Source organism: Equus przewalskii, chromosome 20, assembly GCF_037783145.1.
Source record: "Equus przewalskii isolate Varuska chromosome 20, EquPr2, whole genome shotgun sequence".
Classification (NCBI taxonomy): Eukaryota; Metazoa; Chordata; class Mammalia; order Perissodactyla; family Equidae; genus Equus; species Equus przewalskii.
The window spans coordinates 20,518,515-20,525,529 of NC_091850.1; the positions used below are offsets into that span (position 1 = coordinate 20,518,515).

Sequence of the window (7,015 nt, forward strand, 5' to 3'; positions counted from 1 at the left end):
TTGTCAATCCAGGTTTTTGAAATGTGGCTTTTCCCCATATAAATATAGGAAATATACCCCTTCCTTTAACACACTAAAATAAAATTAGACAATTTGTTATTACCCCCATTCACCCAACCTCATCCCTAATCCTATAATCAGGGACAGCATCTTTGACAGTTTTGTAATGGCTCCATAAATGAATTGATATAAAGGAAGGAATAAAGAGCTGAATTTTTGGCCCCTGGCTAAGAGCTGAGCAGAGAATTGTGACTGTCCCCTTAAGGGGCCTCAGCATAAAATCTTTGAAACTTTTTCTGAGTTTTAATACTCAAGCTCAGTGTCACCGCCTCAGAAACTTTAGCAGAGGAATCTGGTGATTATTAATATCAGCAGATGGTTGTGTCGGGAGGAAGCAATTAGAGATGAGTCTATCAAAGGAAATAGAAAAAACTGTCAACAGCAACAGAAGGTGAGGTTTTTACTTCATCCATTATCACCAAGGATCACAACATAATATTGCATTTAGTCTATCAGTAGCTACATTAACATTCACATTAAGATATTTTAAGTAGTAAAATAAAATATAAACTATATAAAATATATATTTTTTCATCCTAAGAGGTATTTTTTTTAAGGTTACCATAAGAACGAACATTTCAAAGACACAGCACTAAAATTGTTCACACCCCATACCTCATTCATGACAGCAACTTCAGAACTGGCTTATCTGTGTTATGCTTCCCAGCCTTGTGAATTTTTTTCCAGTAAATAAGTACTAGTTGGATCAAGGGACTTGCTTTGAAGTCTGCTGATATTTAAGATATTCACAGTATCCTTGGCAAGTTGGTTCAAAAACATGTTATTTTTCACGGTTACTTAAAAAAAAAATCTCATCTATAATATTTAATCAAAATAACAAGTCTATAAATAATTTGCTTCTTAAAGTAAGGTATCTGATAATATAAGAGAGAATAAAGAAGAGAGTGTGAGTGTGTACAAGGGTGTGTGAAGCAATAGCGGTGCTAACAGTATACACATTTGGGGGTAATGGTCTACGTGGTGCACCCTGCTCTGAGATCTCTGCCTCCAGCCACAGACCTGAACGTAGGCAGCCATGTTTTCACTCTGGAACCCAATCTGACCCCAGTTACTCCTACCTCCACTCCCCACAACTGTCTGGAAAGGGATGAATCTCTTTTTCAAGGATTCACAGAGAACTCAAAGCCTCTCTCAGGAATATGAAATTGAATTCAGATAAAATTAACCAGCTAGTCTTTGTGGCTAGAACAGAGAACGGAGGCCAACCGGGAGCTGCAGAGTGGCCATCTTTACTTCATCTGCTGTGTTCCATTGTTGGCATCTACCCTTGGTTATACTGAGCGGATCCTCTGAGGGATTTTTGTCTTCATTTAAGGGTAGAACTTTATAATTAGGAGTTTCCCACAATGAGGCTGTTGGGGAGGGAGAAGTTTTGGAGACATTCCTCAAAATACCTCAACAGCTTTGGGAATGTTCCTGAAGAGGGAAAAGAAATAAAATTAATTAAGAAATAATTTACATAGGGAAAGGATTTTGATACATTGTCTTGTTTAATCCTCCCCCGTCCTGGTGAGGGGGTGGTATTCTTACATGCTTGCTTCACATTCAAGAAACCGTGACTCAGGGAATCTCATAATGTGGACAACATCAGATAGTCATTCTAGGGCTGGAATGGTGTTTGGAACTCAATAGGTATGATGCCATAACCTAAAATCATTCTACTATGTGCCTTTCCTTCTATCAATTATTTTAAATATCTTGGGAAGCACTCAACCCCATCCATCACTCACCAGTCTAGTTGGACACCACCTAAAATGAATAATATCATAGTACAGTGTAGTCTTCTGCAAAAACTGCTCTACTAGGGTCCTCACTTTTTATCTCAGGAACCTGGAAGCTGATCTCAATGTCGAATTGTCTCTTGCTTTTTGATCCCCTGTGTTATAAATATTCACAGAGTGTCACATTTCTCTCTTCCCACTAAACTCCCCCTCCACCAAATTAATGCACATTCTTTTCTTTGTAATATTTTCATCATTCCTATTTTTGGACACTTTTTAAAAGATCCAGGGGCTCTGTGCTATCTCTTTTTTCTCATGCCATTGTCACATTCTCAAGGAACCCATCTATGCCTAATGATGCATTAATGTTTTCTTTACTTATATTCTTTCGTTGAAGGATATTAATGTCCTTCCATTAATATTTTTTCTGAGCCAAGAGACAAATCACCTTCCAACTGGCATATTTCCACAGTGATCTGAATGATAATTTTCATAATAAATATTGTATGTCATGTCTTATTACAAAAATCTCTCTTCAGCGTAAATGTCCATTTTGTAAGAGGATTAGTCAGGCTTTGCTGTGGGATACTTGCATTTTCAGTAAGCTTTTCCAATCCTCTCATTTACTCAAAAAGTGATTAAAATGACAGAAAAGCATTTAAACGGAGTTGTCATGATCAACCTTCCCTATAGCTTTCTTTTTTACATCCTGTGCTTTACTCTGAGGTAAGAAAGCAATTACCTTCTCCACCTGCAGCCCGTCAAAATAAGACATTTTCTAGAATTCTCCCAAATATACTTGTGGACGTCAGTTTCTCTTCTAGTATCCTTTGCTGCCACCTGCTGTTCAACCTGTGTTCATGAAGGCTGTGAAGGCTCTATCCTTGCTAGTGTATTAGCTCACCTAAGGGATGAAGGCAAAGAAAAGAATGCATTCATGACTGGACACTTTCATATGATCACACTTCATGATAATCTTTGAAGCGTTAATTGCACTTAGAATTTGCACCCATTGATTTCCTTTGTCACACTCTGATTTATATTAATAGTGTAATAACACAAAAACCTTATTGCTTTTTCCTTTCAAGTACATCAGGCTGGTTAGTCAGGCAATCCATCTTTAAAATTTCTTGAGTATCTACTATGTGCAAGGCCAGCCTTGCTGTAAGCTGAGGCCACCATTTGTAACTGTAACCCACTAATTAATTAGTAGCTTTTCTTTTGTACCCTCTGCATCCAGCTGCATAACCGTAGTTGCTTGTACACCTGGCTATCATCTCTTCGACAGGAGATGTTGGGCTGTGGCAAATATTGCTTCCTTGCTATCCCTTTTGCTCCCTTTGTGCTACTCCTAGTTAGTAAACTCAGTTCTCTAACTTTCAAGTTATACATTGGGTTGATAATAGAGACTCAACATACGCCATCCCCAGATCCTTTGTGTGGATGCCAGGTGGTTAACTGTATAAAATACTACCTTTTGCTTATAACTATGCCCCCCAATTCATTTAGCAGAGCCCTCACCCTAACGTTGCTGGAGCATCTACTAACATATTGAGTGCATCTTCTTGGAACAAACAAAGAATTAGAGACCGAAGTTGCACAGGCTGAATGACTTTTGCTTGTGACACAACACTTTTAACCACAAAGACATTCAGTATGACACTGGGTTAAAAAAAATGTAGAGAATGATCTCTTGCTTTGTTCTTAAGCTCATCATCTGTCTTAGTTCATTTGAGCTGCTATAAAAAGTACCATGGGGCAGGCCTTGTGGCATAGGGGTTAAGTTCGCACACTCTGTTTCAGCAGTCCAGGGTTCGCTGGGTCAGATCCTGGGCATGGACCTATGTACCATTTATCAAGCCATGCTGGGACAGGCATCCCACATATAAAGTAGAGGAAGTAGAGGAAGGCAAGCATGGATGTTAGTTCAGGGCCACTCTTCCTCGGCAAAAAAAAAAAAAAAAAAAAAAAACAACAAGGAAGATTGACAGTGGATGTTAGCTCAGGGCTAATTCTTCCCCCACCCCCCCAAAAAAGTACTATAGACTGAGTGGCTTATAAACAACAGATATTTACTTCTCACAGGTCTGGAGACTGAGAATCACAAGATCAAGGCACCCCCAGATTCAGTGTCTGGGGAGGATGGCTTCCTGACTCATAGATGACTACCTTTTTGCTGTAAAGGGTCAAAGGGAGCTCTCTAGAGTCTCTTTTATAAGGACACTAATCCCATTCATGAGGGCTTCACTCCCATAACCACGACCTCCCAAAGGCTCACCTCCTAATGCCATCACCTTGGGGGTTGGGATTTCCACATAGGAATTTTGGAGAGACGCAAACATTCAGTCCGTAGCACCATCCTCTTCCATCAAACTCGTCAACAGCAGCGGGAGCATTACAGTTACTTCTGAAAACACTGTGGCTGATCCGTCTTGTATAAATGTTCACTTTCTTCATGGAAGAATTATTTTTTTCAAGTGTTACAGTCAGGCCCAGATAAGTCACCCAGCTCAACCAAGCATTTCAAAACCACCTGGTATCCTTAAATGTTCCTGTGACCAGGCTTCCAAAATCCTGTAGGGCAAAAATCTAACAAAGAGAAGTCATCCGCAAAGGTCGCCACTCCCAAGCCCATCTCTGGCAGGAGGCAGCTATGTGCTGACATTGAAAAATGTTTCCAAAGTACAAGATACAGTTCTCTTTCATGCAAAATTTCCGAATCTGATTTGCCTTTCAAATTTATTGCAACCTTTCAAGGAGTGGTTTTGGCAACATTTGAGTGGTGATAATAGTCAAAAAGCTGTGGAAATGATTTAATGGTCCGGGACTTTGAAGTGCTTATTAAAGCCATTTAACTTCATATTTCTCCCTACATTTTCCCCAAAATGTGTATGTGTAGAAGTTTTCCAGATTGCTTTTCTTTAAAGCACAAGGGCCATCATTTTTATGTTGGAGGGAGGAAATTTATTACTTTGCAGGTTGCTTGCTTCCATGTGTTTTTCTTCAGAACTCACCAAAGTTACTCTTTTTCATCTTCCGCTAACAAATTAAAAGACTTTCTTTTCTTAATTTCTTTTTTGATACATTATGAAGGTGACCTCCCTTTCCCCTATAAATCTTCTAGTTACTTCGAATTCAGCAGCAGGCTAGGAGAGTCTAACTCTGGGAGTTGGGGAGGAAGGGAGGGCGGGGGAACTAAGATTTTAATCACTTACCTGATGCTAAGCACTGAATGAGACCCTTCATTTCACCTAGATTTGCTCGTGGCAGACATGCATTCATTTGATAATCATTTACTGAGAATGGACTAAGAGCTGGGCATTATTCTTGGGGCTGAGTTCTAACTATCAATTTATTCATGGTCTGGTAGGAAAAACACACAAGTAAAAAGTAAACATCAGTGCATTAGCAAATGCTTCTTCAGAGACAGTTATAACAGAAGGACTGAGAGTACGGCCTTTTGAAAGCTGGTTGTCTGGGGTTGAATCCAAGCTCTGCCACTTCCTAGCTCTGTAATCTTGTGTGAGTTACTTCACGCTCTGCCTTGGTCTCCTCACCTGTAAAGTGGGAATAAGAGGAATAGCTACCTCAAAAAGTTGTTGTAAGAGTAAACTGAGTTCATACACAGAGTGCTCGTAAGAGTGCCCGGTACTGAGTACTGAGTTCACATGTCCGGCTAGTTCTTTAGAAGTTGTTTCAAATGCCATGTCCTTGACTAGAATTTTCTATCTGCCCATATGCTCTCCTCCAGAGTCACTCATTTCTACTATATTCTTTGGTTCCTTAGAGTCCTCATCACTATGTGGAATTATTTCTATTCTTATCTGCTCTTGCTTATTGCCTCTTTTGCTCCACTAGAGTGTATAGAACACCAGAGCAGAGACCATTCCAATTTTGTTCATTGTTGCGTTTCCAGACCCTAGTGCAGGGTTGTTTTGTTTAGTGCCCTCAAATCGATTGCTACTCCTAGTGACCATGCTATGCACAGGGTTTCCACAGCCAATTTTGTCACAGGTGGGTGGCCAGGTCCCTCTTCCTAGTCTGTCTTAGTCTGGAAGCTCCACTGAAATCTGTCCACCATGAGTGACCCTGCTGATATTGGAAATACCAGTGGCAGAGCTTTCAGCATCACAGCAACATGCAGCTGTCACGGTATGGCAGCCGACAGATGGGTGGTGTGGTTCCCTGACCGGGAAACAAACACTGACCCAGGGCCACGGTGGTGAGAGTGCTGAATCTGAACCACTGGACCACCAGGGCTGGCTTCACCTAGTGCAGCACCTGGCACATTATCTTTCTCAGTTAGAATTTGTGAAGTGAATTGTTGAATGTTAAGAGCTCTGATGGTGGTAAGCCCAGAGCTGTCTTTGGAAATACACAGGACCCAGTGTTTGGTGGCATCGCAGACGGTTTCCAAGAGGAACTGACATCCCTCAGGGGCCTGCAGACTGTCCGTCATCAGGGACAGAGGCAGGGGCGGGCAGTTCAGGGAGGGAAGAGTGTCCCAGGGAGAATATGCGTTTAATCCTTACAGCATCTGTTTAACATGGGCATTTTTATCCCTATTTCCTGAGATGAGAAAAAGAAGCTAAGAGATAGCTACGGAAACTTGCCCAGAGTCCCACAGTTGGTGCATGTCAGAGGCAGGACTAAATCATTCCACTGCACTTACCTGCAAGAAATATTACTCTAAGGGCCTTGAAACCAGAAATGGTATCTAATGCCTGAAACTGTTCTTCATGGACATAATTTAGTCAAAAATGTTTTTGTGATATTTTTCCTGTGCTGTAAAGAATATAACAACATGCCACTCTTCGCTTCGGATAAAGAGGAGCTTTCCTTGGTTCCACTTCACTGTCTTTTCAATGATCTAGCCTTATATCTGGCTGCCTTCACACAAGCACAGGTCACACATTCCAAACTGCATGGAAACAAAAAGCAATTTTTTACACTCAGAGAATTCACACACAGAAAAAACCCGACAGTGCTTTCCAGGAGAGGCATTTCGTGTTGAGATGGGATTGCTTAATTCCATGCCTGCATCACTGTCCTGGCTGTGCTCAAAAATCAGACCCCACAGCAAGCTAGCACTGGGGAGCAGCCTCATCTCTGGGAGCTCTCTCCTGCCTAGTGGGTTCAACAGCTCACCCATCCTTCAAAAATATTAGAAAGAAACTTTCTCCTAGTAGATTTAACACTGTCTTTTCTTAGTG

The 7,015-nt window shown here is 41.0% G+C and overlaps 1 long non-coding RNA gene across 1 annotated transcript; it reads right to left on the reverse strand.

Annotated features, from left to right (window-relative positions):
- Positions 1 to 321: 321 nt before the first annotated feature.
- LOC139077960 (uncharacterized) lies at positions 322 to 4,576 on the reverse strand. The gene is made up of 3 exons (XR_011530635.1): positions 4,081 to 4,576; positions 2,545 to 2,706; positions 322 to 1,497 (listed from the first exon to the last, which is right to left on the reverse strand). It is a non-coding gene; the product is annotated as an uncharacterized lncRNA (long non-coding RNA).
- Positions 4,577 to 7,015: the final 2,439 nt, after the last annotated feature.